Source organism: Meles meles, chromosome 16, assembly GCF_922984935.1.
Source record: "Meles meles chromosome 16, mMelMel3.1 paternal haplotype, whole genome shotgun sequence".
Classification (NCBI taxonomy): domain Eukaryota; kingdom Metazoa; phylum Chordata; class Mammalia; order Carnivora; family Mustelidae; genus Meles; species Meles meles.
In genome coordinates this window covers 25,744,873-25,759,799 of record NC_060081.1, presented here as the reverse complement: position 1 = coordinate 25,759,799, position 14,927 = coordinate 25,744,873, and the positions used below count along the sequence as shown (strand labels likewise).

Genomic DNA, 14,927 nt, shown 5'->3' with positions numbered 1-14,927 from the left:
CTCAGTGGGTTAAAGCCTCTGCCCTTGGCTCAGGTCATGATCCCAGGGTCCTGAGATTGAGCCCCGCATTGGGTTCTCTGCTCAGCAGGGAGCCTGCTTCCTCCTCTCTCTCTCTCTCTCTCTGCCTGCCTCTCTGCCTACTTGTGATCTCTGTCAAAATAAATAAATAAAATCTTAAAAAAAAAAAAAAGATTTACACCATAACCAAGTGAGATTCATCCCTCAGATGCAAGGATGGCTCAATATGTGCAAATCATCAACAAGATACATCACATTAATAGAATGGGTGATAAAGATCATATGATCTTCCTGATAGACATAGAAAAAAATCTGACAAAATTCAACATCCATTCATGACAAAAATGCTCAACGAACTGGATACAGAATGAACATATCTAAACATTATAAAGCCCATATATGACAAGCCCATAGCTAATATACTTAGAGTAAAAGGTTGAAAGCCTTTCCTTTAAGATTAGGAGTAAGATAAGGGTGCCAACTTAGCACTCCTATTCAACATAGTACTAGAAGTACGAGGCAGAGCAATCAGGCAAGAAAAAGAAATAAAAGGCATCTGAATTGGAAAAGAAGTAAAATTGTGCCATTTGCAGGTGACATGATCTTATAGACAATCCTGAAGATTTTGCTAAAAAACTCTTAGAACTTAAATGAATCCAGTAAAGTTTCAAGACACAAAATCAAGATACAAAAATTGGTTGCATTTCTATCCACTAACAATGAATTATCTGAAAAAGAAAAAAAGAAAACAACCCTCTTTACAATAGCATAAAACAATAAAATACTTAAGAATAAACTTAACTGAGGAGATGAAAGGTCTGTACACTGAAAACTATAAGGCACTGATGAAAGAAACTGAAGATGACACAAATAGATGGAAAGATACCCTGTGTTCATAGATTAGAAGAAATGGTATTATTAAAAGTTATTAATTAATTAATATTGTTAAAAGCCCAAAGCCACCTATAGACTCAACAAAATCCCTCAAGATTCTAATGGTATTTTTTATAGAAATAGAAAAAATAATCCTAAAATTGTAGTGCCACAAAAGACCCCAAACAAAGCAATCCTGAAAAAGAAAAGCTGTAGATATCCCACTTCCTGATGTAAAACTATATTACAAAGCTACTGTAATCAAAACAGTATGGTACTGACATAAAAACAGACACACAGATCAACAGAACAGACTGAAGAGCCCAGAAATAAACCCATGCATATTTAAAAAAGGAAGCCATGAGTACTTAATGGAGAAAAGATGTTCTATTCAATAAATGGTGGTGTGAAAACTGAATTTGAACATGCAAAAGAATGAAAATAGACCCCTATCTTATACCACTCACAAAAATGAACTCAAAATGTATTAACGGCTTAAACATAAGACCTGAAACCATAAAACTCCTAGAAGAATAAGCTTCTTGACCTGGTCTCCGCAATGTTTTATGGATAGGACAAAGGTTCAAGCAACCAAAGGAAAAATAAACCAGTGGGACTACATCAAATTAAAAAGCTCTTCACAGCAAAGGATACAAGTCAACAAAATGTAATGGGAGAAAATAATTGCAAACCACATATCTGACTAGGGGTTAATATCCAAAATATATAAGGAACATGTACAATTCAATAGCAAAAAAAAAAAAACCACAAAAAAACAAAAAAAACCCTCAAAACAAACAAAAAACCCCCAACAAAAAAATGAACAAACAAACAAATAATCCAACTGAAAAATGGGCGAAGGAGTTCAGTGAACATTTTCTCCAAAGAAGACATTCAGATGACCAACAGGTACGTGAAAAGGTGCTCTATCTACATCAGCAATCACGGAGGAAATGCGAATCAAAAACCACAATGAGATAGCATCTTCGCACCTGTCAGAATGGCTGTTATCAAAAAGATAACAAAGTGCGAATGAGAATCTGAAGAAAAGGGAAGCCTTGTGCACCGATGGTAGGAATGTAAATTGGTGCAGCCACTATGGAAAACACTATGCAGCTGCCTCAAAAAATTAAAAACAAGCCTGGCTGGCTCAGTAGGTAGAGTGTGCAACCGCTTGATCTCGGGCCTGTGAATGCAAGGCCTATGCTGGGTGTAGAGATTACTTTAAAAAATTAAATTAAAATTAAATTAAATTAAAATTAAAAATAGAACTATATATGATCTGGGAATATACCTGAAGGAAATACAATCACTATCTTTAAGACATATCTGCACTCTCATGCAGTCTCATTCTGCAGTGAACAACTGCAGAATTATTTACAATAGCCAAGACTATTTCCATAACAACTTAAGTGTCCACTGAGGGATGAATGGATAAAGAAAATGTGCCATACACACATGTACACACACACATGAATATTATTTAGCCCCTAAAAAGAAGGCAACTCTGCCATTTGCAACAACATGGATGGACCCTCAGGGCATTAAGCTAAGTAAGATAACTCAGACAGGGAAAGGTAAATACTGGATTACCTCCATTATACATGGACTCTAAAAATAAACCAAACTCACAGAAAGAGAGAGCAGAGTAGTGGTTGCGGGACAGGGGGGAATAGTAAAGGTGGTCAAAGGGTAGAAACTTCTAGTTATAATATGCATATGGCCTAGAGATGTAAGAGCATGGTGACTATACTTAACAATACTCACTGTATCGCACTGTATATTTAAAAGTTGCTAAGAGAGTAGATCTTAAAAGTTCTCGCCACAAAAAACAAAATTGTTATCAAGGTGACAGATGTGTTAACTAACCTTAATATGATAATTATTTCACAATATATACATACATCAAACTACTACATTGCACACAATCTTAAACAATGTTATATATGCCAACTGTATCTTAATAAAGCTGAAAAAAAAAGTAAGTATACAAGAGATAGACTAACTTTTTCTTCTTACCAATTTAGACAGGAAAAACTCTTGTGGATAACTTTGCTGGAATTCATTATCCAAAGGTAGTTTTCCAGAGTCATAAGACATATGGGAAATGGAGGTCAGTGAATGTGTATTTCAATAGAAATAGGAATTCAACAGTGGTGAAAGGGTTTCTTTTTTATTTTTTTTAAAGATTTTATTTATTTATTTGACAGACAAAGATCACAAGTAGGCAGAGAGGCAGGCAGAGAGAGAGGAGGAAGCAGGCTCCCTGTGGAGCAGACAGCCCGATGCGGGGCTCGATCCCAGGACCCTGGGATCATGACCTGAGCCGAAGGCAGAGGCTTTAACCCACCAAGCCACCCAGGTGCCCCAGGGTTTCTTAATAAAACAGGGAAAAGAATACCTCTGCCCCTATGTTTGCTCTAAGGAGTATCATTAGCTTGGTTCAGTACTCTTACTAATTCTTTATATTTTGATGTCAAGATATGTAATTAACTTATTAATAGGGTGACTGATATGTTAACCATGCAAACATTAGAAGAAAAAAAAAGATTTACAAAAACATTCAGAACATTCACATTCTCTTGATGTGAAGAGAAGACACAGAAAGTTCTTATTATTATATTAACACGAGAAATTCGATTAAGACTTAATTTGCTTATTTTTTTCAAACATTGCTTTTTAATAAAAACAGAAAGTAAGGTTTCATTTTAATATCTGTAGCTATCCTTTTTTTTTTTTTTTTTTTAAAGAAAGGTTGAGAGAGGGGTTGGGGGAGCAAAAGGAGAGGGACAAAGAGAATCTTAAGCAGGCTCCACGCCCAGTGTGGAGCGTGACCAAGGGCTCAATCCCACCACCATGAAATCACGACTCCAGCTGAAATCAGGAGTCAGACACTTAACCGACTGAGCCACCCAGGTACCCCTGTAGCTATCCTTTTAGGCAAAAAAGCACATATAAGAATTCTTTGACAATTTTTAAAAGAGGTATTAAGGATGTGTTTTGAAAATTCTTATTTTTGGGGCGCCTGGGTGGCTCAGTGGTTTAAGCCGCTGCCTTCAGCTCAGGTCATGATCTCAGGGTCCTGGGATCGAGTCCCGCATCGGGCTCTCTGCTCGTCAGGGAGCCTGCTTCCCTCTCACTCTCTCTGCCTGCCTCTCTGCCTACTTGTGATCTCTCTCTGTCAAATAAATAAAAATCTTAAAATAAAATGAAATAAAATTCTTATTTTTTATATATTTTAACATTTTTGACAGTCAAGTCACAAATTTACTACTCATTTGCACATCTGAGGCACACATAATTTTTAAGAGCTTTTTGAAAATAAAGCGAATAGACTCACTGTATTTTTAGCATTCTCATCTATTTTTATCTTCCAGTTTTCCTTTTTGAGGTCTGAATCTGGGGATCTGGAGAAAGCTTTATGTTTAACTCAAAATTAAAATCCTGACATTCTAGGTTTAGTTTTCAGCTGAACCTCTGTTCCTAGAGATCTTTCCACACAGCCTGTTGCCTCCAGCCTGAGAGAGAATCGATGAAACAGACAGCCAGCATACTCAGTAATAAAAATTCACCAGCATTTCAAAAAAAACAGAAGTGAGAAAATTCTAATTATGTGTTATTTTCCAAGGCTCCCCTAGGTAAATAGAACCTAGAATTTCATTATGCTCCTTGAGTTTGGGGAGGGCAGAAGTAAGTTTCAACTCCACATTATGCAAGTGGATCGGAGGCAGGTTGGGAAAGGGACATGAAACAAACTATACAAAGCTAGGATCTGAAAGCGAGTTGGCTTACACATTAATAACCCTTTTCCAGCAGAGAGAAAGAGAGACCACGAGAAGAAAGGTGCTTCCTTTGAGATTTCTAGCCTGAGTTTTATGTTGCCCCTCCTCTTCTCTTATTCCCATGCACAGCTCACTACAGTCTGGGGACCCACAAGTTGTTCATGGGTCAGGAATGGTTTCTTCCTCGGTCACTGGTATTTAAAGGAGCTATAGCACACCATGTCCACGCAGAATGATGGCGAAAATCCACAGGTACCATGCAAAGAGGGTTCTCAACCATGGGCGATTTTGCTCCCTCCAGGGGACAGGCGGAAATGTCTGCAGACACTTTTGCTGTCATAGCTGGGAGGGTGGGTACTCCAGGCGAGCTATTGGGGAGATGCTACCAAACATATGACAATGCACGGCACAGTCCTCTCAACGAAGAATTACCAGGCCGATGTCGAGAGACCTGCCATGGAAGGACAGGGTAGAGAGGATAGAGGTATGCAGTGCGGAGAAATAGAAGAATGTCATGAACAATAATATGGCTTAAAATAGAAAGAGTTTATTACTTATTTATACTTTCCTTTAGGCCCATAAGCTGATTTTACTTCAGCCTTCTTGGGCGGCTGCCAAACTGGCTATAGTCAGCCACAGTGCTTTGAAACAGCCAACTCAGTCCTCAGTAGCTGAAGCGTGCTGGGTGCTCTAAGTCAGTCCCAGGGCAATGCCACAAGCACACGTGCTCTGCAATCTTAAAACGGCTTCCCCAATAAAAGCAATAAGTATTCCTATTTGATCGGCATGGCTGCACACAAACAACAAATGACGCTACTTTCACGGGATGGAGACCCACCAAGCAAGTCACAGCACGTAACAGGACCACGTCCCATCAGATATTTTATAGGGATTCTGGGAAATGACAGATGCCTGGTGGTGTGCCCACCGTGTGATGTTTTGTCACGTTGTGTTTTTAAAGTACGTTCAGAATTATCGTTAGTCACAAAAAGTCCCCAACTCTAACGCTAGGTGAGGACGGAAACCACGTCTTCCGAGGTGAAAAACGAACTTAGAAAAGTGCTCGATTAATCTATCTAGGAGGATCCTATATCCGCTTTTCATTCTATGAACTTCCATTTCCCCCTGTGAGTGAGGAAAGCCTCCTTTGTCTGGGACAGTGTGATGGTACTCCCTTCCTGACTCATCCGGTTTGTGATGGGGTCTGCGGGAGGGGCTGTAATTCAAAACAAAACAGGTGCAAGGAATAACAACTCGATAGGCAGGAACTCGACCCTTAAAAATCCGAACTAATCTTAGCTCTTATAGTCTTTAATCTGACGTACAGATAGGTAGGGCACACTGACCGGCCCAAGGAAGCGCTCTGTGAAGCGTGCGAACACAGTCAATTGAGACTGCTGGAAACTGACTCACCTCTCCTATGCACACGCTCCCGTATCAGTAGGAATCCTCACCTTGTTAACAACATTAGTTCAGTGTACAACACTCATTTTTCTCAAACACAGCTTTTCTGAGGGCAAAATCTTTCCCTCACTATCCACAACAATGATCTTTGCATTTTGGGATCATCGACCCCTTCTGGGGCCAGCTGTGACGGTGGTGACAGCAGCAGCAGCAGCAGCAAGCAGGAGCCGTGACAACTAACATTCACGGACCATCTACCACACGCCAGAGACCATGGCGAGCAGCGCTCGCGTCTGAATTCATTTACCGCCCCCATAACCAACCCGTGAGACGGTGGTATCTTCCCATTTACTGAGGCGGACAGAGGCCATGTTCCCGCTTACGTGGTATAACCTCTTTGAGCATATGCGCGCAGCTTTTACATACTTACTTCTTTGGAAATTACATACTACACTATTGATACGTACATTACTATACATCTGATATATAAAAGCAGTTGGAAGGATGAGAGAGACAGATAACGTGCCAACCTATTCTTCCACACACATTACTGTCTTGCACACCTCACTTTGAAGGCCACGGCCCGACACAGTGTAGATGGCTTGGCCTGGTGTTAGTGGGCTCTGAGGGCTGACCTGTGTCCACCTCTCTAATATGCTCCAGGCCTGACAGGCTTACCCGCTGTCCCCTGCAGACATCTTCTTTTTTTTTTTTTTTTTTTAAATATTTTATTTATTTATTTGACAGACAGAGATCACAATTAGGCAGAAAGGCAGGCAGAGAGAGAGAGAGAGAGAGAGAGGAGGAAGCAGGCTCCCTGCAGAGCAGAGAGCCCGATGCGGGACTCGATCCCAGGACCCTGAGATCATGACCTGAGCCGAAGGCAGAGGCTTAACCCACTGAGCCACCCAGGTGCCCCGCCTGCAGACATCTTCTGCATGACCCCCCTCCGAGCCGTGGCTCACGTCAGTCCCTATGCCAACAACAGAAAATTCTTAAAGGTTTATCCCAGACCCAATGTCCCCACGAAGCTTTCTCTGAGTTCTCCTCTCAGCTGTGTGCTCTCAGCCACGTGTTGGGCCCACACCACAGCCGTGCATTTTTGTGTAGTTGTTTGTGGTGTGGATGGCTTGTTCTCCGCCTCAGCTCATAAGCCTCTTTTTTTTTTTTGTTAAAGATTTTATTTATTCATTTGAGAGAGAGATCACAAGTAGGCAGAGAGGCAGGCAGAGAGAAAGGGGGAAGCAGGCTCCCTGCCAAGCAGAGAGCCTGATTCGGGACTCGATCTCAGGACCCTGAGATCATGACCTGAGCCAAAGGCAGAGGCTCAACCCACTGAACCACCCAGGTGCCCCAGCTCATAAGCCTCTGGAAGGCAGAGAACATGCCACACATTACCTTTTCTTTGTATCTCCCATGGCATCTGGCATACTATTACGCACTTAATTAGCACTCAGTGTTTGCTAAATAAAAGAGCAAGTACACATTCTATTTACTGCACATCTCTAAGGCCCAAGTCCAGAGAGTTAAAGGAAAGATCATCCTGGAAAACAGGAGATACGATTAGATGCTTTCCTCTTTACCTAAGCTTATGGGAACCAAGACATACTGACTGGCTTGTACTGGGAAATGACTTCACATAGTCCCCAGTAATCTGCATGTATAGCATGGAGACTTCATAGAACATTCTAGTTTCTAAAGTAAAAGCATCCTTCCTGGCCTTGTTTTTCACTACTCACTGCCTCCTCTGTTAGCACTTCCTTAGAGTTAAAGGTAATCTTGAATGTATAGACATGTATAACAAACCCAGTTTCAGGAGAAAAGAGGTTTACGTTTTACCTTATGGGGCTCTCTGCTCAGCGGGGAGCCTGCTTCCCTCTCTCTTTCTCTCTCTCTGCCTGCCTTTCTGCCTACTTGTGATCTCTCTCTGTCAAATAAATTAAAAAAAAAAAAAAAAAATCTTTAAAAAAAAAAAAAAAAGGCTTTCCTTGTCTTTTAATGGGATTTGCTCAAATGTTACCTTTTCAACAATGACTATTCTGACACCTCATTTAATAGTGCCATGTGCCTTCTTCTCAAATCACCTCCTGATTCACCTTATCCTACTCTGCTTGTTCTTTTTGTCCACATTAGTTATTACCTTCTAATAAATGATATAATTTACTACAATAAATTAGAATAAATTCTATTATAATATCATTTACTCTTTGGTCTGTCTCCCTACCTCCTGCATGCAAGGTCTGTGAGGAGAGATCTTTGCGAGCAAGGATCTGTCTCCTTTGTTCCCTGACGTATTCCAAGAATCTAGAACAGTGCTTGGCATTTGGTTGGTAGTCAGTCAGCAGAATGCACAAATAAGTAGACGATGTCAACTTCCATTTCATTCCACACCTTGAAGGCCTCAGAGAGTGTCACTTTAGCCTTAGAATGTTCTTTCTCTCATCCGGAGAAGTGGTAGAACATGGCAGTTACCCACACAAGCCTGAAAGCTTTGAATCCCAGCTGTGGTTTTGCTAATTTATCCCTGTATAACTTTAGTCAAATCTTATAACCCTTCCTGCCCTCAGTTTTCTCATCAGCACAATGAGAATAATACCCATCACTCAGAGGAGCCTCCACAGGCACTCAATACACGCGCGCGTGCACACACACACACACACAATATATGGACTCAGTAACTGGCGCGTGCATGTGTGTATATATATATTCTTTTCATCATTACTTCCCTCACTGTAATCCCAAATAGTGACAAAAGCCTGGGGACACATCTTCGGATAAATCTAGAAATTCCGCATATTGGGAGTACAGAGCACTACAAAAAGCAGTAGCACTTTTGGCTGGGACAGTGACAGTGCACTACAGTCAATGCTCCAGACCTGGCAGCTAAAAGCTGTCTCCTCCACCCAGAGAAAGCTCCCTAAGAAACACATACCAAATAAAAGCCTTTCGATATGTATAAGGAAAAGATTAATTCATCTTCAGAAGTAGCATTTTAATTAAAAATGACTTTTCTGGGCTTATATCCAGAAAGGAATATATTGCCAAAAGGTAAGATTTAACAAGGTTTAGCTCTTTCTTTCTTTCTTTCTTTTTTTTTTTTTTAAATTAAAGTGCTTCCCAATCCCTTTCACGTCAAGGCACACACAGAAAATAATCTTTCTTTGGCACTCCGGGACAAACAGATGCCACGGCTCCCAGCTGCAGGTGACTGCCTAGAGCCTCCAGCCCCTCTAGCCCCACTCAGACTTGCTGAGAGTTAAAGGAATCAATAAATACTTGGCACATTTGCAAGCACACCATTGGAGGATCGCTGCCTTAGCCCTTCTTGGACTGGAGACCTTCCGAGCAACTTAAGATTTTTCTCCCTTCACATGAACACCAGTCCTCGGGAAGAGAGAAAGAATGAATCTGGCCACTAGTGACCAGAGCGAGCATTTTCTTTATGACTCAGTCCAGAAAAAAAGCACACTGACTAGCAAGCCAGTTATAACTTACAACATCAGCATAATTTCATGCTTTTGTTTTTACTTTCCATTCTGAAATTTTATTTTCTGTGTGTAAAATAAACAATGGGCGTAGGCCAGCCTTAAGTCACCAAATGGAATCTATCAAGCAGTGTTCTATTTCTGGGCAGCTGGAGCATTCTACTTTAGGTTTCACAATTTTGTACTTGTAAGAAATGTGAAAAAGATAGAATTTCTCAAGCATAAGGTGTGGTCTTACATGGTCACTTTTTTAAAAGATGGAATCGATCATTCTTTTAAATTCAACTCTAAGTTTTGGAGTAGTACCTAGTAAAAAATATATTTTCTAAAAACATTCATTTCCTGATATGAAGAAAATGCCGACAGAATTTATACTTAAGACTACCTCTGTCACTGATTTTCTTTTTGTTTCCACTATTCTCCGCCACAGAGAGTTAAGGAAGGTTGGTCTTATCCCGGTTTTCCTGAACTTGAAGAAATTTTTCCTTCAGAAAAGTAGCTGGCTGAATTGACCTGCCTTTCTTTCTTTCCTGATTTTCTGCTTTTCTTTTCCACAAAGGTCATGCCAAGACCTGCCTCTAATTTTGTCCTCCTGCTGTCCTGCCCAGCCCAGCTGTTCCCACCCCCATAAAGATCCTAACTCTAGGCCTTACACAGAACATTCTAGACTAAAACAGACTGTTATCTTAGTCTCCGTTTCCTTTCATGCCTGATGCCCTATCTGGCAGCTCTATCTTTTGCCTCATCGTCTTTTCTGTTATTCATATGCTCCCTGGTCCCCAAGGGTTCGGCTGGCTCACTTGGCTTCTAATCCACAGCTCCCCAGACTGGGAGGTAAGAGCCTTAAAGGCAAACTCGTGTCTTCACCTGTACCTAGAACTGGGTCTGGGTCTGCTGAACTGAATGCAATCTTGACCTCTTTTTCATGTTCCCAGCAGCTCCCAGGCCTAGAGCCCACAGTTCCTGTGGGTGTCCGTGTTTGAGAGGTTTTGTCACACCCTTAAGGATGACGCAGGTATGGCAACTTCAAACTTGGCTACAACATAGGTCCCAATGGAGGATTCTGTACTTTTAGGTTCAGACTATTAAATGAGAGACCAAACAGAAATGATGAGAAAGAGATGAGTGGAGAGAAGGAAGGTGCAATGCCGTATGATTTCACTTGTAACCGGAATCTAAAAAACAAACAAAATCACAAATGAGTAAACAAATAAAAAGCAGAATCAGACCCGTAAATACAGAGACTGATCGCTGCCAGAGGGGAGAGGGTGGGGAGATGGGCACAATGGGTGAAGGGGAATGGGAGGTACCAGCTTCCAGTTATGGAATGAGGAAGTCATGGGAATAAAAGACACAGCACAGGGAACACAATGATTTCCTACGGTGGTGTAATGGGACAGATGGGAGCTACGCTTCTGCTGAGCATAGGATCACCTGTAGAGCTGCTGAGTCACTATGTTTGTACGCCTGAGACTAATGCAACCCTGTGTGTCAACTACACTAAAAAACAGAAAGTCTTTTTCTACTTGTAGCCTCTTAGGGCTTCACTGACTTCCTCTGTCCCTCTGTCTTTAGACAATCCACCGATGGATTTACTTTGTTTCCAGCATCAAATCAGGTTTTCAGAACTGAGCGACAAGGGATTAAAAACAGAGTGGAGATGGGATTCTCTGTCTGGTTTCCCGAGGCAGAAAAAGTTGTTATTCACATCAACTATCAGGAGTGATTTCTCAACACCTGGCAGGATTGCTGAGAGTATTAATGAAATCGCACACGCAATTTACATGTGTGATTTACATTCTACATTAGGTGCTCAAAAATGTTCATTTTACTTCTCTTATGGCAAACTCACCAAAAGCGTGGGCCTAGGCTGTCTGAAATCCATGCCGGCTAATATTTCATGTCAACCCAAGTGTGCAATACGGCCACTCAGTTTCACGGCCAGAAAAGTGATTTAGGATTCTCCAAGTGCAAAAATCAAGGCTCCAGATTTGGGTGGTAGGGGAAGGAGGTGGAGGAGTAAGAGAATTAAACAAGGTGTTCAACAGATGATGCTGGCAAAAACTGAGAAAATTTAATACCGGCAAAGGGATGTTTATAACTGTGGGTATGATGTGGGTTAACTGGTGAAAAAAAAAGAATACCTTTGCCTAGAAGTTTCACATAAATGCAAAAGTGGTTTTTCTGCTTCAATAGAAGCCGAATTACCTTGATTGCCCTCTTTATTCACATAAGAGAGCTTCAGTAAAGAAAGAGCAGGGACCGCCTCTTACAGGTTTATATCATGAGAAAAAGAAGTAAAGAGAAAATGAAAAAAACACTTAAAATTCAAGTTTCTGTTTCAAATGGTCTCTATTTCCTTATGAAACACCAAAATGTGAGTTAAGTACCCTAGAATCAGAATAAATGGTGCCAACAATTACAATTGTTGACCAAACGTGTCCTCAACATAAGAGAACTTTTTGAATGCCAATATGATTTCTTAGGAGTGATAAGTAACCTAGTAATAATGTTAAGGCCCCAACATGAAGAATTTTGGCAACAAAAACAGACGGTTAATTCTACTTAAAAGACAGGGTAGCCCTGCCAGCCAGTGTTGTTCCCAAATGAGGTAATGTCCATGGCTCTTATCTAGCCTTTATGGAGATTTAATGTCATTTAGCATTGGCTCTTACCAACGGGCAGCATAATCTCACCTTTTCTCATGTGTGTTACTTCTATCCATGTCAGCACTGCAATTAGAAACCCCTGGTTTTTAAAATGATTAAGAAACTGATTCCCACATGTCTTCTTTTGATACATGTCCTATAATTTGAGTCTTGCTTCAACCGTTCCAGAAAATTCAGAGATCAGCACAGTTCTCATTTTCAAGGTATCTTATAGAAATACTAAGTTTGATATATTTATGTAAATATTTTTCAAAGAAGCCAAAATGTGTAATTCAAGAAAAAGTCCTGTGAAAGAACTTGCCTTCACAAAATGATTTCCTCCTTTCAAAAAAAAAGGGGGGGGGGTATTTTATATTTATTTAGCTGGCTCTGAAAGTCCCATGGAGATTCTCATGCCTTTCAATCCCTAACAACTCTTTTCCAGGTGCAGGCCTTTTATCGGTTTCAAAGGTGGCTTTATGTGAAGAAGGAATCCAAAAGCTGTAGGAAGGAAAGAGAAAAAGAGCCCTCCCCATCTGAACCCCTTAAGCTTTCCTCACAAAGAACAATAGAGTGAAACCGAACTATTACAACACAGACGAGACACCCAAATGGGACACGACAGAAGGGTTTTCACATGCCTCTGACTTCCTTTTTCACCCAGGGTACAGCCCAATCTTGGTAAAGACAGGAATCCGTTTGACAAACATGAATACGACACCTAACACCCGACGCCCATACTGTCCTGTTCTGTTTGCAACAAGCCCTTCACCTCTCAACACTCAGGAACAAAAGCGACAGCCAGAACCAATCTGGAGTTACAGGGTTTTACCTTTCTGTGGAGTTTCACGCTTTGGGTCCCAGGAAAAGTCGATTTGAGATATCAGAGGCAGCCCAGAGACAGAGCAGAAGACCATGCTTTGTTGCTGGGCAGACTGGTGAGACAAAGGCCAGACCTTTGAGGGCTGTGTGAGAAACGAGGCTGGGAGGCCCATTTGTACAAGTGGCGAGACAGCCAAAGAAGCAATTCCAGCCTTACGCTTCTGACAAAATTCAGCCGAGAGTTGATCTGAAGGGAAGAAAATCTGCTGGCTGATCCCCACTCCTTCCTTGACAATCTGAGCCCCCCTTCTAACTCAGCTGCAGAATCTAGACATCTTTGAAAAGTCTGCTCTTTGTTACTCATTACTGCCAGCTCCTAACCTTCAAAGCACCAGAATCGGACAGAATCTAGTCACCTAATTTGTCTGTGCCTCAGGGTCCCACGTTTAAAACCAAGATAATACCACCCCATCTTCTCTTCATCACTGAGATATACTGAGGACCTAGAGAGGCGAGTGCCCGAGGGTCTTCCCTGAAGAGACCACCAAAGGCCCACAGTGTATACCACACAGACCAGAGGGTCTGCCCTGGGGCCCTTGGGGGTCGCCGTGCTCTTTTCAGATCTGTAAGATCAAACCCTTTCCAAAACGCCACTAGGCCACTCCTTCTCGGGCAGTACACGGCGGAGTCTGCTGGGGCCACGAGGTGTGCGATGATGTCATCACTCTAATCATGACTAATGGAATGTGTGCTTGTGAGTTCCTGTGCTGGAAGATTTTCTGTTTCAGAGTCTAGTTAAGTATCGGTAGACAAAAGCGCTTTGGAATCTTCAATAACTTGCCTGAGGTTAAAGAGGCCCTGAGACCAGTGCAAGACCAGCCAAACCGGAACTTGGTCCCACGGAAGCATGCAGTTCCCAGATGGGTCAACTTCTCACCCACCCTGAGCCTTGCCATATGCTGTTCTCTCTGCACGGGGGACTCCCCCTGCCTGGCTAGTTTTTTTCTGCTCTTTACTTAGATGCTGCTTTCTCTGGGACACTTTCCTTGGCTTCCCCAAAACGAGTCAGATGGCCCTGCCATGTGCACGCTACACTGTGATTGCTCAAGTTCAGGCCTTTTTTTGGCCTTTGACTCCTTTAATGCAACAACTGTTCTGACAGACACAGCAGTATGTAGGAGGCATTCCACAACTACTGGTTGAATACATACAACGACCAAGGAAGGAAGGCAAGAAGATAGGTCTCTCTTGCATTCCTTCTCACCTAGAGGGAACCAGTTATTAAAAATATTAGTGTCCATTATAGAACAGGCTCACTAAAGCTAGGATAATAATAACAAAAGTAACTATATACCATATTATGTACCTGGTACTATTCTATGCACTTGATATGCATTAGTTCATTTAATCTTCACAAAATCCCTAACAAGTATACATTACTATTATCCTTATTTCAAAAACGAAGACACAACACTATAGGTTAACTACACTGCAATTAAAATTAAAAAACTTAATAAAAACAATGAAGAAACAGAAGTGTAAGCAGTGAGTAGTAGATCAGAGATGGACGCCAAGCCTGTCTGGTTCCAGAGTCCCATACTGTTAATTACTCTACCTCTCGTGTCAGCAATGCAGACCTCAAGCTTAGAGCATATATTGAGATCTCAAGGCCATCTCTCAACTCTGCTCACAAACCAGACACAAGATTTGATACTTAAATCCCCCTCCAATGCCGACCCACCATGAGTGACCCCGACAGACATGTGAGCAGATCTCACCAGTACCATCTGTTTCCTAGGTAAGAGGTAGGGGTTAAAATAGACAATTTCAGGGGTGCCTGGGTGGCTCAGTGGGTTGGGGCCTCTGCCTTCGGCTCAGGTCATGATCCCAGGGTC

At 41.7% G+C, this 14,927-nt stretch overlaps 1 protein-coding gene across 1 annotated transcript in view; it reads right to left on the bottom strand.

Moving 5' to 3' along the window:
• Positions 1–14,927, bottom strand: part of THADA (THADA armadillo repeat containing) — a 326,156-nt gene that overhangs the window by 136,808 nt on the left and 174,421 nt on the right. The window lies entirely within an intron of this gene.